This window comes from Acyrthosiphon pisum, chromosome X (genome assembly GCF_005508785.2).
Source record: "Acyrthosiphon pisum isolate AL4f chromosome X, pea_aphid_22Mar2018_4r6ur, whole genome shotgun sequence".
NCBI classification, from domain to species: domain Eukaryota; kingdom Metazoa; phylum Arthropoda; class Insecta; order Hemiptera; family Aphididae; genus Acyrthosiphon; species Acyrthosiphon pisum.
The window spans coordinates 54,028,858-54,045,914 of NC_042493.1; the positions used below are offsets into that span (position 1 = coordinate 54,028,858).

At 29.3% G+C, this 17,057-nt stretch overlaps 1 protein-coding gene across 3 annotated transcripts in view; it reads left to right on the forward strand.

Moving 5' to 3' along the window:
• The first annotated feature begins 2,008 nt into the window (after window positions 1–2,008).
• Window positions 2,009–17,057, forward strand: part of LOC100161197 (RNA polymerase-associated protein CTR9 homolog) — a 49,042-nt gene continuing 33,993 nt past the window's right edge. For 2 of the 3 annotated variants that reach the window (XM_029487187.1, XM_029487180.1), the window contains exons 1-2: window positions 2,009–2,268; window positions 2,370–2,507. The gene's annotated coding sequence lies outside the window, so the exon portion shown is untranslated. The other variant, XM_029487182.1, reaches the window with a different exon arrangement.

The window sequence follows — 17,057 nt, forward strand, 5'->3', positions numbered from 1 at the left end:
ACAAATGTTAATTAAAACTTTTTTGGAAATGTTTTGGGCACACTTATGTACGAAAAATTACTCAAAACTAGCAGCTAGTCATTTTTCTATAAACATATATTTCAATATAATTATCTCCCCTTTCCCAATCAGAAATTTCTGTGAACGTCACAGTCGAATTGTATGAGTACCTATAGTATATTTTGGATGGTATAAGTAGGGAAACAATTAACAGACTAGATTATGTCAATATGATAAATTATAATACAATTGAGTGGCTTGGTATGACGTGGTGTCTGCATTCAGTTATGAAACCCGTTCGGAGTGTACAATGTGGCCGAGATCACTATCTCACGGATGGTTGACCACCCGGGATTTTTAGTGACAAATCCTTGCCAAACATACATACGTGTTAAAAAAACCTACAGTACCTTCCCCCACAGTATCCCAGGCTAATTACCTCAGTTGTCGATGCCTTACCCTAATATAAAAAGAAACAATCAAGATGAAGTTATGTTACATAAAACAAAAACCGTTATCTTTTCAATTTTATTATTTGCAAAGTTGCAGTTCATCACCAGGTGGGTTTTCTTCTCATTGCAAGCTTTATTAGTTTATGCAATAATATTTTTAAGAAAATACCTTCCCGATTCGGAAATTGTGATAACATGTTACCATTTACCTTTTAAATTATCGAGTTAAATTTATAATTTGTTAACTTTTTACTTATTGATTTTGTGTTCTCTTAACTTAACTTAACTTGAGTTAATTATTTTCATTAACTTGCCCACCTTTGATAATAATTGTAACATTAACAAAATAATTTGTAATTACTTCAATTATATAGCTAGTACAAGTTACAAATTGAAAAGTAAAATTTACATTTATTTATGTGTTATTGCAACACAACATAATGTCATATCAATAACTATTCTAGTAGCTGTTACTTTTAAGTCTTTTATTATAGCCACTGAACTATTGCTAAAATCACTGTAGATGTATCTTTGTTTCAACCAAACTGCTAGTTATCTACAACAGAGATTATTTGTGGAGACAACGAATATATAAGTAATGACTAGGTACATATTGTTATTTTAACAACTCATTTGGTAATTGTAACCAAATACAGTTTACCAAAGATTAACTGTAATATTAACTAACCATATTGTTGCCACGGGTACAACCAAAAATTCTGGTATAGTATGAAACATATTCTGATAATTATAACCATGTTTTTTTTTCCGTGCACCAAACCGCAACCGGGCCATTTAACGAATTGAGCAAAATATTGAAAAATTGGAACTGTACAGTCTTAAATAATAGTCCATAACATTTTAGGTATAATCTTTATTAAAATATATTATAGTAATAACAAAATTATGGAATGTGAATAAAATAATCTAAATAATATTTTTGTCTGGCCCAAAATCCGTTGTTCAATTCTAACGATCCTTCTTCATAAAAACATGACAGATCGTCTGCCGAATACCTATATTATATTAGGTACCTAATATTTTGTAAAAAAGCTCGCTTCACAAAAATTAGTTTCTTTACATATTTTAATCACTAAAAGTAGTTGGGTATGTGGAACTCCGCACAAGTGCACAATACCTAGGTATAATAAAAATTATTGTTTTTTGCATTATTTGTCACGATAGGTACAAGAAATTTAAAATTGCCGTGTAGTGTGTACGAATAGGTCACCTCGTACTGATTTTGACTTTTAAGCTAGTAAAAACATGTAAGCGCAACACGGTAGGAACCATTGGTTATTATTTTTTAATTGATAAAAAATACTAAGTTTCATGTGAATATTAGGTAGATATACACCTATTATCTGACCTGGTTTTAAGACTGTTGAAACACGTACACCAGGTAAATCTGTTAATCGGTTAAAAAACCGTAAATATTATATTGTTTTAAGCCGTGTTAAATTCGTCGTGTAAAGAGATAATAATATTATAAAAGTCAATGCACGTATAAAAGTGGGATGAAGGCGGCGGGCGGTCGATTACGTCACTCTCCGCTATATTGTAAACGACAGTAGTTGTAGCAAGCGAATTATAATTTATATAAGTGTGCCTACCTATTAATAAAGGGGACATCCCGCTGTGTCCGTTTTTCGTTCACCTGTTTCATATGTGGTGTGTGTGCGTTTGTGTGTGCCTTTGAGTTTAGACTCGTTGACTCGTATTTCACAGTGGGAATGGTTATATATATATATAGGTATATATATATGAAAATGTTCGACCTGCAGTGTTAGTGCTATCTACTACAACTTGTACACAGGTATACGATTACAGAGCACCGCCCATTTATGTGGTGTTTAGGTGTGCCGCAGAGTCTAATAATTCATGTTTATTTTCTTCCATAACTATTTATTGCGACAGTCTAACACGAATATCGTATGCTGAAGGATCGACTGCGGACTTACATCGTTGTAATCTGACGAATGTCATCTTCGTAAGCCTACGTGTAATTAGTGGTTCATCCGCGAATCGACCTCTACCACCCCAAACATTTGATACGTAAGTATTGGTACCTACCTATTGTACGCAAAAATGTGTATTGTTGTATTTGTAGAGCAGGTCTGAAGCAATTCAGGCCTAACTGATAAGTACAATCATTGCATACAATAATATACCTATAGGTATATTTGTACCGTCTTTAATCGTTATATAAATATGAATTACATGTTTATTAAAATCTCCTGGGATTTTTCAATAAATTTAGATTTTGTAATAAAACACCAAAATATATACATACAAATTAACTAAGTGCAGTGACTGACTTAAGCCAATAAGTATTCAAACTATTTGACTACTGATAAAATTATCGGGTAAGTTTTAAAAAAAATTCTGTATATTTAATTAAAACTTCATGAAATTAACAAAATAAGATCTGTTACCAAATCATGTATCTAAGGTAAATCGTAAAGCAGAAAAAAAATTGCAATTACATAGAAATATACTTGACCTATAGTCAAAACTCAAAAGTATTTTAATTGAACTTAAGTGTTAATCGTTTCATTTGACATTTGCTTCACGTGTTTATTTCGATATAAATCTATATGAAAATTAAGTGTTATGATTTATGTATTTTGTTGACATTTTTGTAAAAAATTTATTATTGCTAAAAATTAGCTTGAATTTAATAGTACAAATTACAATATCCTACCTGTATAATCGTTGGGTTGATTTACTGGGCTAATGACGAACTTGCTGCAGGTAATCATCAAGTAAATCGTTGATTCAAAATATTTTTTCAATAAATAGTCTGTATTTAATAGTTTTGTTCAATAAATTATTTATTATAAATTCAATTTTTAAATTACTTTTTTATTATATTGTGGCGTAAACTGACTATATCGGACGGACTTAATTTTCAAGTACCTATTGAAGATTTAATAATATTAGATAAGTATTTTATTTGGATGGTCTATCCATCTAGTAATGAAATTAAACATTGTAACAATGATTTCATAGCAGTGTATATTGAACTTATATACATATATAATATATAATGCTTGGATTTTTAAGCAAATGCATAGGCTTCATGGGGGGGGGGGGGGAGGTATGAGAAAAGATGAAAATTAATAATTAAAAGGTGGACAAGTGGGTATCACTCTGCTGTACAGTAGTTGTAATGGATGTGTTATATTTCAATACAATGATAAACCATTGTATATGAAAAACGATTCTGAGTGGTTAGCGTAGTCTTTATAGTAATATTATTATTTTTTATTCGATGCTTTTTATTCTATGGTGATAAACAAAGCGTAAGAAATTAAAATCCCATTTTTAGTGGTTTTTCGTAATTTGTCAGTAGTTTTTCTCGACGCTTTTTAAAACTACTTGACTACCTTGACCTCCCAAAAGTACCAACTAGGTTCATTTTTGTATCATAAAAGATGATGATCTCAAAATTCATCACACATCATTGCAAAACCAATACATTCTTTCGCTCCGCTCAGAATCTAAAATAAGTTCATTATATTTTACAAAGTCCATTTTGTAACGATGTGTCTTTTTTTATTGCCCACGCAATACCAATAACCGCTGAAAGACAATAGAACACGTTAGACAGGTGCCTTTTATTTAGGCAAAATTATTGAGACCCCTAATTTATTTAATGCATCGTTTGGGTGAGTGTATATCTATGCATATACTTTTATAATTTAGGCAACATTTATATAGACACCTAATATTATGTTTAATACACTTTTATCTTATTTTTTAGGAGATAGGACTTTCAGTTAAATTTAATCATAATTTTGAACACTTTAAAATAATTAATGCCTAGCGGACGAAATGATCTATATAATCAAAATGATAAAAAATATTATTTCTGTATCATACGACACACCAGTATATAATATTCTTATATTGAGTTACTTATTATTATAACAAATATACAACTATATATTTACTTACCATATATACCTAATAAATTATTAAGATAAAGACATTCTAATTATAACAAAGATAAATAAAAATTCGCACACAAGATCGGTTAATTTATTGTTCAAATGATATAATATGATCTACTCAGATAAATGTCGTGTCTATCGCCCAAATTAATGAATGAAACACCTATATCTCGCCGCCTACCTACCGTAAACGGTCCGACAAGACCCGCACCTAATATTTTTCGGACAGCAAAAATTCGATTGATGAAAAGCCAGACTGGCTGAATTCGCCAACATTATGCAGTAGGTGATAAGATTTAAAATGTTTAAATACTAATTATTATTATTAGTTACCTACAGTTCGACATACAACAATTATATGGACATCACTGATGGAATTTAGTTATTAGATAGCAATCCTGCTGTTATTAAAAATGTCTTACAGGAAACATTCTCACATTCTATACTTATAAAATATAGTCGGTTTTCGTTATTGTTTTTTATTTAAAAGAAGAGAATATTTTACAGGTTGGATCACAACCCGGTTTTCAAAATTATAATTATTGAAGCTAAAATATGAATTAGAATAATGCATAACATTTGTTCTTTTTCAAACGTATTTTTCTACCACTGTTTAAAGTAAAATGAAAATTCAGCCTTCAAATCAATCTGAAAAATGTTTTCTTCTTTTAAATAAAAAAAAATAACGAAATCCGAATATTCTACTGGACTTGAGAATTTTTCCTGTGAAGTCATTTTCGTTGATATAATACACCTATCAACCCGCCCCTCACCTCCTCACTCCCATTGATAGGTATCGATCTGTAGATTAGTGGAAAAGTATTATAATTAAAATATAATTTTCAAATTTTATAGAATTTCGGGAAATTGGAAAAACTAGCGCCGACGCCCTTGATGTTATTTTTATATAAAAAGAAAATTTTGGAGAATTTCACACACTTTTCCGAAAACTTTGCCTCGCCCGAGTATATTGAGTACAACTTATTCCTTTGTTAATTTATTGTGTATGGGTCATCAACCACGTCAAACTATTCATATTGTATCGAATTTACAGGGAGTATATTATTAGCTAAAATGTTTAAATTTCTGCATGACAAAAAAGGTCGCTACTCACGCGAATTGCGTCCCCAGTTTTATTAACGTATGACATACCAAATTGTCGTTCACTGGGTTCAATTGTGTGCTATTAGTTTTGATATTAGAATGAATTTACCTATTATGTAACAAACAGTTAGATAAGAACATTATCTGTGCTTTAGCGATTTTTATCAAATATTTTAATTTTCAAGCAAGGTATGAGTATTGCGTATAATCGTATAAAATATTTAAAATATCACAAATTAAAAATTATCATATTTTTTAAATTAAAATTTTGAATAAAACGAATAATTTTCCTTCCAAAAAGTTTGGAAATAGGTCAATTGACACAATATCAAAACTAACTATACACAATCGAAACTTCAAACTACCTAGTGAACGAACATTTGGTGTGTCACTCGTTTGTTGGACGGAGACAACACATGCGGGTACCACGTCCTCTTAATATCGAAATAGGTACTTTATTTTTGTTAAATACATTTCGTAAAACACTTATATTATGATACATTTAATTTAACTTATTTTATTCGCCGTAACTAAACCAAACGACTTTAATCTTGAAATTTTGTTTTTATACTATTTGTGAACTATATGTACACAGTGGCCAGGATTATGAAATGGGGGGTGTTTTAAGTATAGATTAAAACTACGTGTTTACAGCTTTCATATATAAATAAATTTAGGGTTCAGGACTTGACTTGTTGCACTAAAAATTATCGAAATATGCAGTTAAAATTCTCAAAATATGCTTAAATATATGTACTATGTAGCAACATTTTTATACTATTTTTAAAAAATCATAAAACATAAGGCAATTTAGGTAATAAAAAACTAAAAAATAAGTAGGTATATAAACCTGATAAATAAATAAATAACAACTTAATTTTTAAAAATACTGGCATACAATACTAGGTTAATAAATAAGTAATAACGAATAACGTGATATGCGAACACCGTGATAAACGAATACCTACGTATATCTACTGATGTTCGTTTCTTCGTACAATCTACAATCTAGATGTCAATTATAGTTTAAACACAGTTTTGTCACAAAGAGACTTATGAAATCTTACATATGCAAACATAGGGCCAACTGTAGCCAAGCTCCACCAACAACTTTAACAGCCCTCCGACCTTTTTACTTAATTTTTTTAAGCTTATTCAATTTTATAATAATACCTATGGCATTAGGCTTCGGCCTCCCCAAATCTCAAAATTATCGTCTATTGTATCTAACCGAACATAATATTTTTTAAGATATTTTTCAATGTTATGCATATATAATTTTTCACGACAATTGTATGTACATTTAAGTTAAAAAATACACAAATATGCAAATTCAAACATTGTATTTAACTTCACCATTTCATAAGACAAATGTATAACTTGCAAGCAGTCCCGAACCCTATAAAAAATATATTTATTAGGAGGGAAAATTTCAATGGGGGGGGGGGGGAGTTACTGTATATACATATCACGTATTGATTGATTTCATGAAATCATAATATCTACTGTCAATAATTCATACCTATTGTTGGGAATCACAGATGCTTATTTTATTATTCATTATCTATATTATTTATATTCATTATATTTATCTATATTCGCAATTTTAAAATTTTCAATGATTACTGGAGTATTTTAGTGTGAAATCAATGTTTATTTCCATAACAAGCTTGGTAAACGAAATACATTACTACCGTTAAAACTTATATTAGGTAAATATTGATTTGCTATGATATAGTAAGTTTAATTAAAAGAAGTGGGTAACATTATATTGGGTATGTGGAAATAATTTTGACGTTTCACCATCATGGCATCAAATTTTTTATACCTACAATATTGTTATTATAAAATCAACTTGATTCTGTTCATATATTTACTTATAATGTTTGATACTTATCATATTTCCTAGGGGGAAATTAGAAAAAATCATTTATAGGTATAGCATAGTATATAATATAGTACATAATGATTAACTAATAACCTTTTCCTGGACAATAACCTACGGACAAATAATTATATTGAAATGTTTTAAACGAAACACAGTATTTTACATAGTTTGTTATATTTATTGTTTCACAATATTGTTAATACAAACTAATTATTCCTTTTTCTTAGGTAGGTATACCTTTAATTCTATATAATTCATAATACTATTATGTAGTTATCACTTTGGTATTATGCCCACTTACCTATTTCGTTTGGTATTCAGTGGCTGATGTTCGATTCTTATACCTTAATCCTTAACATATTGCATACTAATATTTATGTACCCGGTATTGTCCTGTTATATATTATTTTAGCCTTGTACATACTACACGTCCTAAAAAATGGTATATTTTACAGGTAGTAAATTCATCGGATAGCTTGTGTCCCGATTTCAGGGACTTAAGTCAGCTTTATGCTCTATTATGGGTAGTATGGAATTGGTTTCCAGGTAAAATAAATTGTACGAATTGGTTATGTTCGATAAAAATTACTTATCATTATACAACTGTTCGAATAGGTACCCATATTAATTATTGTATACCTACCTATTAACGCGGTTATCTGAAATTTTTATGATATTTTATTAGGTCTTATACCTACAATGTCTACATAGTCACTGTCCAAATTCTGTGTAAAATGGGAAGGGCATTTTTGTTGGTTAAATATATTAGTTATGACTTTTTAAATTATTATATAATAATTTAAAAAGTTAATTTAACATAGTAGTTATTATTTACACACAAATTTTACAGTAAAAGTTTTGATTAATGATATTTTATGGAAAAAAGTTATATTTAGCTGTAACTACAATATAAATACTTAAGCCATTAGATAGATTGACATCGATATCGTCACCTGTCCTGCACGTCAGTCATAATATTATGCTATATAATGTATATAATTATAAATTGTTAGTTCTAGTATTTATGTGTTAAATATACATAATATGATATAAGTAGTAGTTACCTACATTAATGGAAAATGGGAATCAAAATTAAATTGATTGTAATTAATAGATAGACTGAAATATTTAGTTTAAGTAGAATAATCAGCATTTGTCTATATTTGTCTTCACAACTGCCGTTATACCGACATACCTATTGTATATTAACGTAGTGAAATCGATTTTTAGTACTGATTTTTGGATGTAGCTAGGTTATTAAAAAAAAAAGGTACATACTGAGACACAAATATAGGCTATAACCTGTTTTTGACCTTTTTGATCCAGACGCGACTTTTCTAAATAAATTCTGGAAAACAAGTTCCGCTTCACAATTCATATGGCACTTTTCTATTTGGTTAGATAAAATGAGTTTAAGTACTACTTATAGTTAGTAACATTATACCAGTATAAGGTAATAACTAGGGTTAGGCTTTTATTAATATGTGATATTTTTTTACTTTTTTTGAGTACCTATTACAATTTTATTAACTTTTAAAATCAATATATTCACAAGCCACATCAATGGCTATGGCACTTTATATCTTAATAATTGTATAACCCCAATATATTAATAACTTTTTACATTCACGTAATATTTTAATACTTTTATATTCAAAATAGTATTTTTCATAATTTATGATATATATGAAATAGAATGGAACGACTAGCTGAGGCGTTAATGGAATGCGAAACAAACGAACAACGACGTGAATGTCTGATTAAATCGCTCAATGACCTATCATTTGACTATCCCGATGTTTACTCTATGCTGTTTATGGAGATGAAATTAAGAGAACTTGATGCTAACGATCCGAAAAAAATGTCTGAATGGCTAAGCACTTCCAATACGTCAAACTCAATCGTAAAAATCCATGAAGCATTGATTTTGGTTAAAAGTGACGATATGATGGTCAAAGAAGAATACCTAGATAATTTGAAGCATATGCTATGTCGCACAATAGAAAATAGAACTCACGTGGAGGAGGTGGTAAAAATATGCTATTTGATTGAGAAATCTCCATCCTTAAAAACCATACACGAGTGAGTAGATATTTTCTTTCCAACGATAAAGTATGCTATTTCAAATAATATATGAAAGTATATTGCAATCAATTTTAGGCTTTTGAAAGATCTTGTTGAACGAGTAAAACAGCTGCCCAATGACGATGAATGTTCCACTGCAGACACAGATCATTTTTGGAAAGATTATTTCAAAATAACGACTCAAGTCGACCTTTTCGTATCGCTGGATAACCAAAGTATTAAACAACAACAACAAATTAAAAACGATACTCATGTATGGGAAAAAATCAAACACTTACATTTCAACCCTCTGCGTGATCTTCCTAACTTCGACCGTGAGAACTACACATATGTAGACATTTTTGAGTACTTTTCATTGGCACTATTTAAAATTATATATTTTTTTTATTTCAGTGAAATGTTTTGGTAATAACCATCTCGAAATGGTTGCAACCGCTCACAGGCGTAGTACTTTAATCGACCAGACGATCGTTGATCAGGACATGGACGGAGCATTCAACAAGTGGCTTAATTTCTGTAAGCTAAAAAGATACCGATGGTTTTTCAATAACCTCAGCTATCTTGAAATTGTACTTATTGACGAGGAAAATATCGAAAATCTTATAGCCAAGGTGAACAGAAACAATATAAAGGAAAAATCCATTAAATATTGTATTCAGAAGAAAATATGTGTTGAGACTAAAATTTTGAGACACAGACCAATAAAGTTGAACAATTTAATAACGGTAATCATGCAGATAACTGTTTGTAATTGAAATATTTTTAATCTACCTAGGTACAGCGTACAAATAATTTATCTATAGCTGATTTTTAATGAATTGCAGGCCTTAGATTTAGACGTAGATTTGGATAATATGAGCAAATATATGCAATACATGCGGATGATACTTCATTATCCTATTCCGAATAAGAATTGTGTCGTCGACGATCAATTACAAAAAGACATAATCACCGTCATGGACAAATATTTGAATCAACTAATGAAAATACTTGCTTCAGTTAGATTCCTCTCCGCTAAAAGCCAGCTTGGAAATATTATTAACAAATACCTAGAGTGCATATTTTTAATTAACGGAAACCAAACATTTAACGATTACCAAATCGACTTACTGTGTCTTTTTGAGGATATACTAAAGAGCAAAGTCCTTCACATGCGCAGAGACTTCTACTAAAATTAACATTATATTTATTATTTTGTGTGCTTTTTAAGATTTCCGTAATTCAATATTTACGTTATTGTTTTGTAAATAAAGAGTCATTATTATCCATTCATTCGCAAGTAAATTAGGCGTTCTACTGTGGGCCAATAACTATTTATCTGATAAATATTTAGTTCTAGCCAAATGTGTATAACCACTTTATTGTAGATTATTAATTGATATGGTAGAAACTTTTGAGATTTTTTTTATCGTTTGTCAACAGACTGTTGAAATTATTTTGGAAAAAATTAGAAATTTACTTATGTAGTACCTATTATTTAATATAATAAAATTTTCAATATTATCATGTATGTAGTGAAATATCTATTATCTATTATTATGAAATATCTATTATTTTCAAACCAATCATTTATTTCAAAATATCTTTCAAATGAATGAGTTATTCGTCGTAATAATTAATTCTGGCCTTATTAAAAACAAAAACATATACAAATCAAATACGTGACTATGGTGCAGAAAGACTATTAAAATATGATCTTTAGGTAACTGTCATATTTTTTAAAATTTAAAATTGTGAACTATTAACTATTGGCTGTTTAACAATTAATTTTGAAGAGTGTGTATTATTAATTATTATTATTATTTACATTTATTTAAAAGTTGTGGATACAAATAATTTCATGGTGGTTGGGTAATATAATATTTTATATGGTTTGGAAACAGTGTAATTTAATTTATTTTTACCGGATTACTGTTTGTACAATATAATGTAATAATAATATATCCAATTCATGTTTTCGTCTAATAGGTGTCTGGTGTATATACCTATATATTCGTGTAATAATGTGCCCGTATACACAGTCAATTTATGGGATCCATAGTAGGTAGGTATCACCGGTATGGGAGGTACCTACCTGCTAATATATATTTTGTAATTTATGTGATTGTTAAGAAGTTTTCGTTACATATTATATTCATTCATACGGCTAGGTTGGGTTGTTGAAAAACACAAACTTTGAGGTAGATTTCCACCACATAAATATTATGATTTATGTGGAACCTAGTTACATTATGTAATTTTTTTTTACAACGCATGATAGATATACAATACAACATAGTGACAAAGTCAATAATTTGTGATCATATTAAGTCACGGACTAAGATATACCTATATGTCTGTACATCTTAGTTCGTGTATGACATTATATTTTGTTTAGAAAATTATATTTTAATTATTGTTTTGAAGTATATTTTTCCTTTTTAGTATAGATATCTTACCTTACCAGACGTATACACAATTTTTTAATATTAAATTAAGCAACTGATGTTGATAATGATTTTGAAAATAATGTGTGAAGTAGATATAATATCTATATAATAGATAACATAAAATACAGAAATAATAATTCAAAAGAACCTTTGATATCACATGATGTTCCTTTATGTATCTTGTTTCATAAAACAAAATAGAAATCAACAGACTTAAATCACTTAATATAGGCAGGAGTAGGCAAAATACTCTTTAAATTATGTTTAATTACTAAATACTAAATACATACATTTTCATCGAAACAAAATATATAAAATACAATAGATTTAAATAAGTTAATACAAAATACATTGATTGTCTTCAAGTAAATGTACAAAGTACAAAATAAATACTAAATGCAAAATATATTTGAAAAAAATGTATTATATTTTTATTATAAATATATATAATTATTATTTATTAGTTAAAATAAATTGATGTTTACTCTTCAAAAATACAAATTTTTCAAAATTATGGTCTGAAAGTTTTGACCTAGTCGAAGCATGAATAAAGCTGGCCGTTAAAAACATTCTTTCAACCGGGGTAAAAGTATTTAGTATTTACCTACTTGAATTAGTTTGTAATTTAAAATACTAAATACTATATATAAATTTAATTTAATTAGTATTTAAATATAAGATACAAAATACTTTAGAAAAACGCCCATTAAATACTAAATACAAGATATAATTGTATTTGAAATACATTGTGAGATTTCAGCCATTTTAGGGGCCTACTTTCCATCTAACTTATAAGAGGAACACTTACCTACGCATTGACTTATGGGCCTTATAGGCTTTGTACAATTTTAATTAAAGAAAATAATATAAATGTAGAATATGTAGAATAAAAGTGACACTATAAATAATAATAATTTAATAATAAGATTGAGTTTAAGGTAATCATTGGTTTTGTATTTTACATGTGGTTATAAATTAAGTTTGCAAAAATAATAATTTTATTGAGAATAATAATATGACATTACAGTTTTCTGAAGCTTCACGAAGTGAATAATTTTTATGAATTTTTTAAAAGAATAATAATTTTACATAATTTGGCAAGTACAATATAATAATTTTGTTGGAACATGGCAAGATGCACAAGTAAATAATAATAGTTTTTTTTACGTCGCAAGACAGTTTATACATTTAATAATAATTTAAGACTTATAGTTATGTGGGGACCACAACGTGGTATAGGGTAATTTAATGGACAGCAATGCAAGTACAATTTAAATTTAAGGAAATATAATTTCTGGGGACTTGCGGCTTGCACCACGAAGAGTTACGTTTTGTGTAAAGACAGAGAGGATATAAGAAAATAATAGGGACTCTCGGCTTGCACCACGAGGGTTAACAGTTGTATATGGAGAGATAAAAGAGGGGAAAACAATACGTTACGACAAACGACGACTGAAGGTGTAGAGAAAAATGGTCGTTGAGTTGGCTTCGCCCAACATCGGGCCCACGACGGTCTACTCGCCCATCATGGCTAGTGTCGAAACAGTGGTGAAAAATGATGGCAGCACAAATGGGTCGTGTGACACGAGATCGTGGAATTGTTGAAAGATGACGGAGTCCCGGAGATGTGACAAAATGTACGTTGTTGTAGTCAGAGGTCGGAAAAAGCTGCGAGATTGTGAGAAGTCACCGGCGGTGGTGTCCAGCCGTCGGTGACTTGGCGTCAATGAATTGAAATGTAGTAGAATGGACGCAGTGTCGTCGTACGTAGAACTTTTTACAATAATTAATAGTAAACATAGGATATTTATACCTACGTTAAAGATATCCTAGGAATATAATTTCCTAAAACATTTGAGGGTATTAAAAATCTGCGACACTATTATGGTTTGATAATGATATTAAATAGTTACCTATTAAAATAGTATAAAAGATTTTTTTTATTATTATAAAACAAATATTAATTATTGGTAAACTTATATTATGATAATTTAGATGATTTGAATGTGATTGATGCTAAAGTTTTTCAACAGTTATGGGTCATTTCTGGACACAGAGAAAATTTAAACATTTATAAAAATATACTAAGACATTTTACCTCCCTGGTATAAAATTTTTCATCAGCGGCGGTAAAAATATACTAGCATATAATAATTAACAATCTGTTTAAAATATACAGAAGATATATATTACCACCCAGGTGAGTTTATAAGTGTTTTTGGGGAGTAAAAATATCCTAGATTATAATTTATTGTATTCTAGTAACGTATTTGTGTAGTAGGAAAAATTAAGCAATTACGGGAGGGGAATGGTCTTAGGTGAAATAATGATTGTTAACAACGATGTGGCAAGAAAATACGTGGTGTAAACACACGGGGTTGACGACCTATTTCAATGAACGAAGGGACGCATCTGGTAGTACCGGTTGCTGGTGTCTTTTGTAGGAACGGCGGTTCAATGGCCCGTTATACGACCTAATATCCCTTGACGAATCGATATGGGTTTGTATAAAGGTGTTGATTTAAGAGGGACTGTAAGTGAATATACGTATGTGTGTGTGTTTTGAGCAGTTATGAATTTGTATTTCCTTGAAGGAAGTGTGCATAAAATCGTCCTACTATACTGTATTATACCTACCTAATGTTATTTGGATAGTCTATATTATAGATGTATATATATATATATATATTTGATCACTGACCTTATGCGACGGTTTTTGTAATAATTCTCTGCATCTGGTTCATGTTCCTCCGGGGTAGTGTTCGACGGTCGGTATCACGGCGACAATATATGTATTTTGATTCGTATGGCTTATAAAATATTATGTGTGTGACGCTTCTTTCTAGAGCCTCATTGTATATGGTAATAAGAACCCGTGTTTTAATTATTGTGATTGTGACTGTTATCGTATGCTCTTAGAAATCCCTACACTCGCAGCAGTCGTACACAGTCGATAGCTAACCGAATGTAATTTAAGTTATTGAGCACTTGAAATTATGCATATGTATTCTAAATAATTAAACGTATTTACGATCTAATAATAATTAAATTATAGTGGCACGCTATTACACGATAATAGTCACAAGGATTGTATAGTAAGGGAATATTTGTGTAAATAAATTAAAAGAAATGACAAAGTGAATTTGGTGAATAAGGAGGGATAATTAATTATGTGGTCATATCGAATGTTAAAGTGATTCAATATACATATACGTCTGAATTGATGTTGGTGGATACTCCTCTTGAACAGCAAAGAAAGTGGATGGTGACGCTGACTGGCGTGGACGTTGTGCATCGGGTGATCTTGTGAAAAGACTGTTCGGCGAGTCGATTCCGTAGGGTCCTTATATAGTGTGACTTTGGTGTGATCCCTTCATTTAGTGCATCGATGTCTGTGTTTACGTATTGATGTGTTTATGACTTTCTGTCTTCAGTGGTATGACAAAGGTGCCGCTTCTGGTAATTTATTGTGTTATGATGTCCCTACGTCTATTTCGGAAATTTGTCGTCGGGGTCTTGAAGTATATTATGAGTTATAATGTGGTGTCGTTTGGCGCCGTTGTTAATTGATAGTTTTTACTAAATGGCTGGTCGGAGAGGTGTTGAATATTATTTATGTTTTGCATGTGTCGTGTGTGGTGTATGAGGGAGCGTAAGTATATGCCTAATATGTATATATGTATACCTATGTATATTGGATCACCCCACACTCAGTACGGTCCACCATTTATTAGTTATATTTAAGTCTAAATATTACATATTACATTTGATTATTATTCATTACAAGGGTAATGAAGGGTAATGAAGGTACAATTTAAAATTAATATTGGAAAATATTATGATGGGTAATATTGTTTGTACTAAAATTATTGTGTAAAGTATGTAAGTACCTACCTATAGAAATTAATTTCACAACATCCATTTTTAAAATTACAAGACTTTGGTATACTATGTTATTACTTATTTGTTAAGCTTTAAAGAAAAGTATAACTATTAATTCTATAAGAAAAAAAGTAACATATTTTTAACTATTTAGAAAATTAAATAATCTTAAAATATGTTTTATAATTATACCTAAGGTTCGGAAATTCAATAGAAGATTATAGAAATGTTACTATTTTTTTGTAGTCCAAAAATAGTTTTCATGATATAATAGGTTATTTCTATCCCCCCCCCCCCTGTAAAATTATTCGTCAAAGAGATAAAAATATAACACGGTACTTGAAATTAAAAAAAAGGTGGGTAAGTGGATTTCACTCTGCTGTACAGTAGGTTACAAGTGGGTCACTGTATAATGGATGGTATTAAATTTGAATTCAATGATATAATATCATTGTATAAGAAAAACGATTCTGAGCGGAGACGGTATGTCAGTCTAGGCATAAGACATAATATTATATTATAGTCTATAGTATTTAAAAAAAAAATTACCTATAATAAATTCAAAATTAATCATATCATAATATCTATTAGGTACTTATAACGCGTTATACATCAACAACAAACCGTGATACTATCATAGATATATAATAGTATACTTAAGAAGTTTCAAGTATACCCAAGAATAATATTATACAATCACAACAAAATAACTAAAATAGTTATTCTGGGTTTTTAATATGTAATTTCGTCCAAATTTGTACTTAAAATGACTATAAAAATAAACTGTGTAAATGTATTTTTTAGATTTTTTGGTAACAGAATTAATTACTTAGGTGGAATCTTGTTTTAAATTTTCAATTCTTAGATACAAAAGTTGAACATTTTATAAATTTTTAACTACAAAATAATTATTCAAATTAAAATTTGATAAATTTTGTCAAAATTCGATCTTTAAATGCTTATAAAAAAAAATTGTGCTTATGTATTTTTAATATATTTCAACTGATATTGTAACAATATATCAGGAGCCTTGTATTAAATTTTTACAATTTTTGGCCCTACAGATAAAACCTTATTGATATTTATTGAAAAAAAACTAAAAAAATTTAAAACTGACCATGTCCGTAAACAGCTCAAAAAGTGTCAAATTATTTTCAAAATTTCATCGTATATAGAAAATACTAATATAAACATTCAGTGAAATTTTCAAGTATCTACAGTTATTCGTTTTTGAATTACAACAAAATAAGGAAATCGCTAC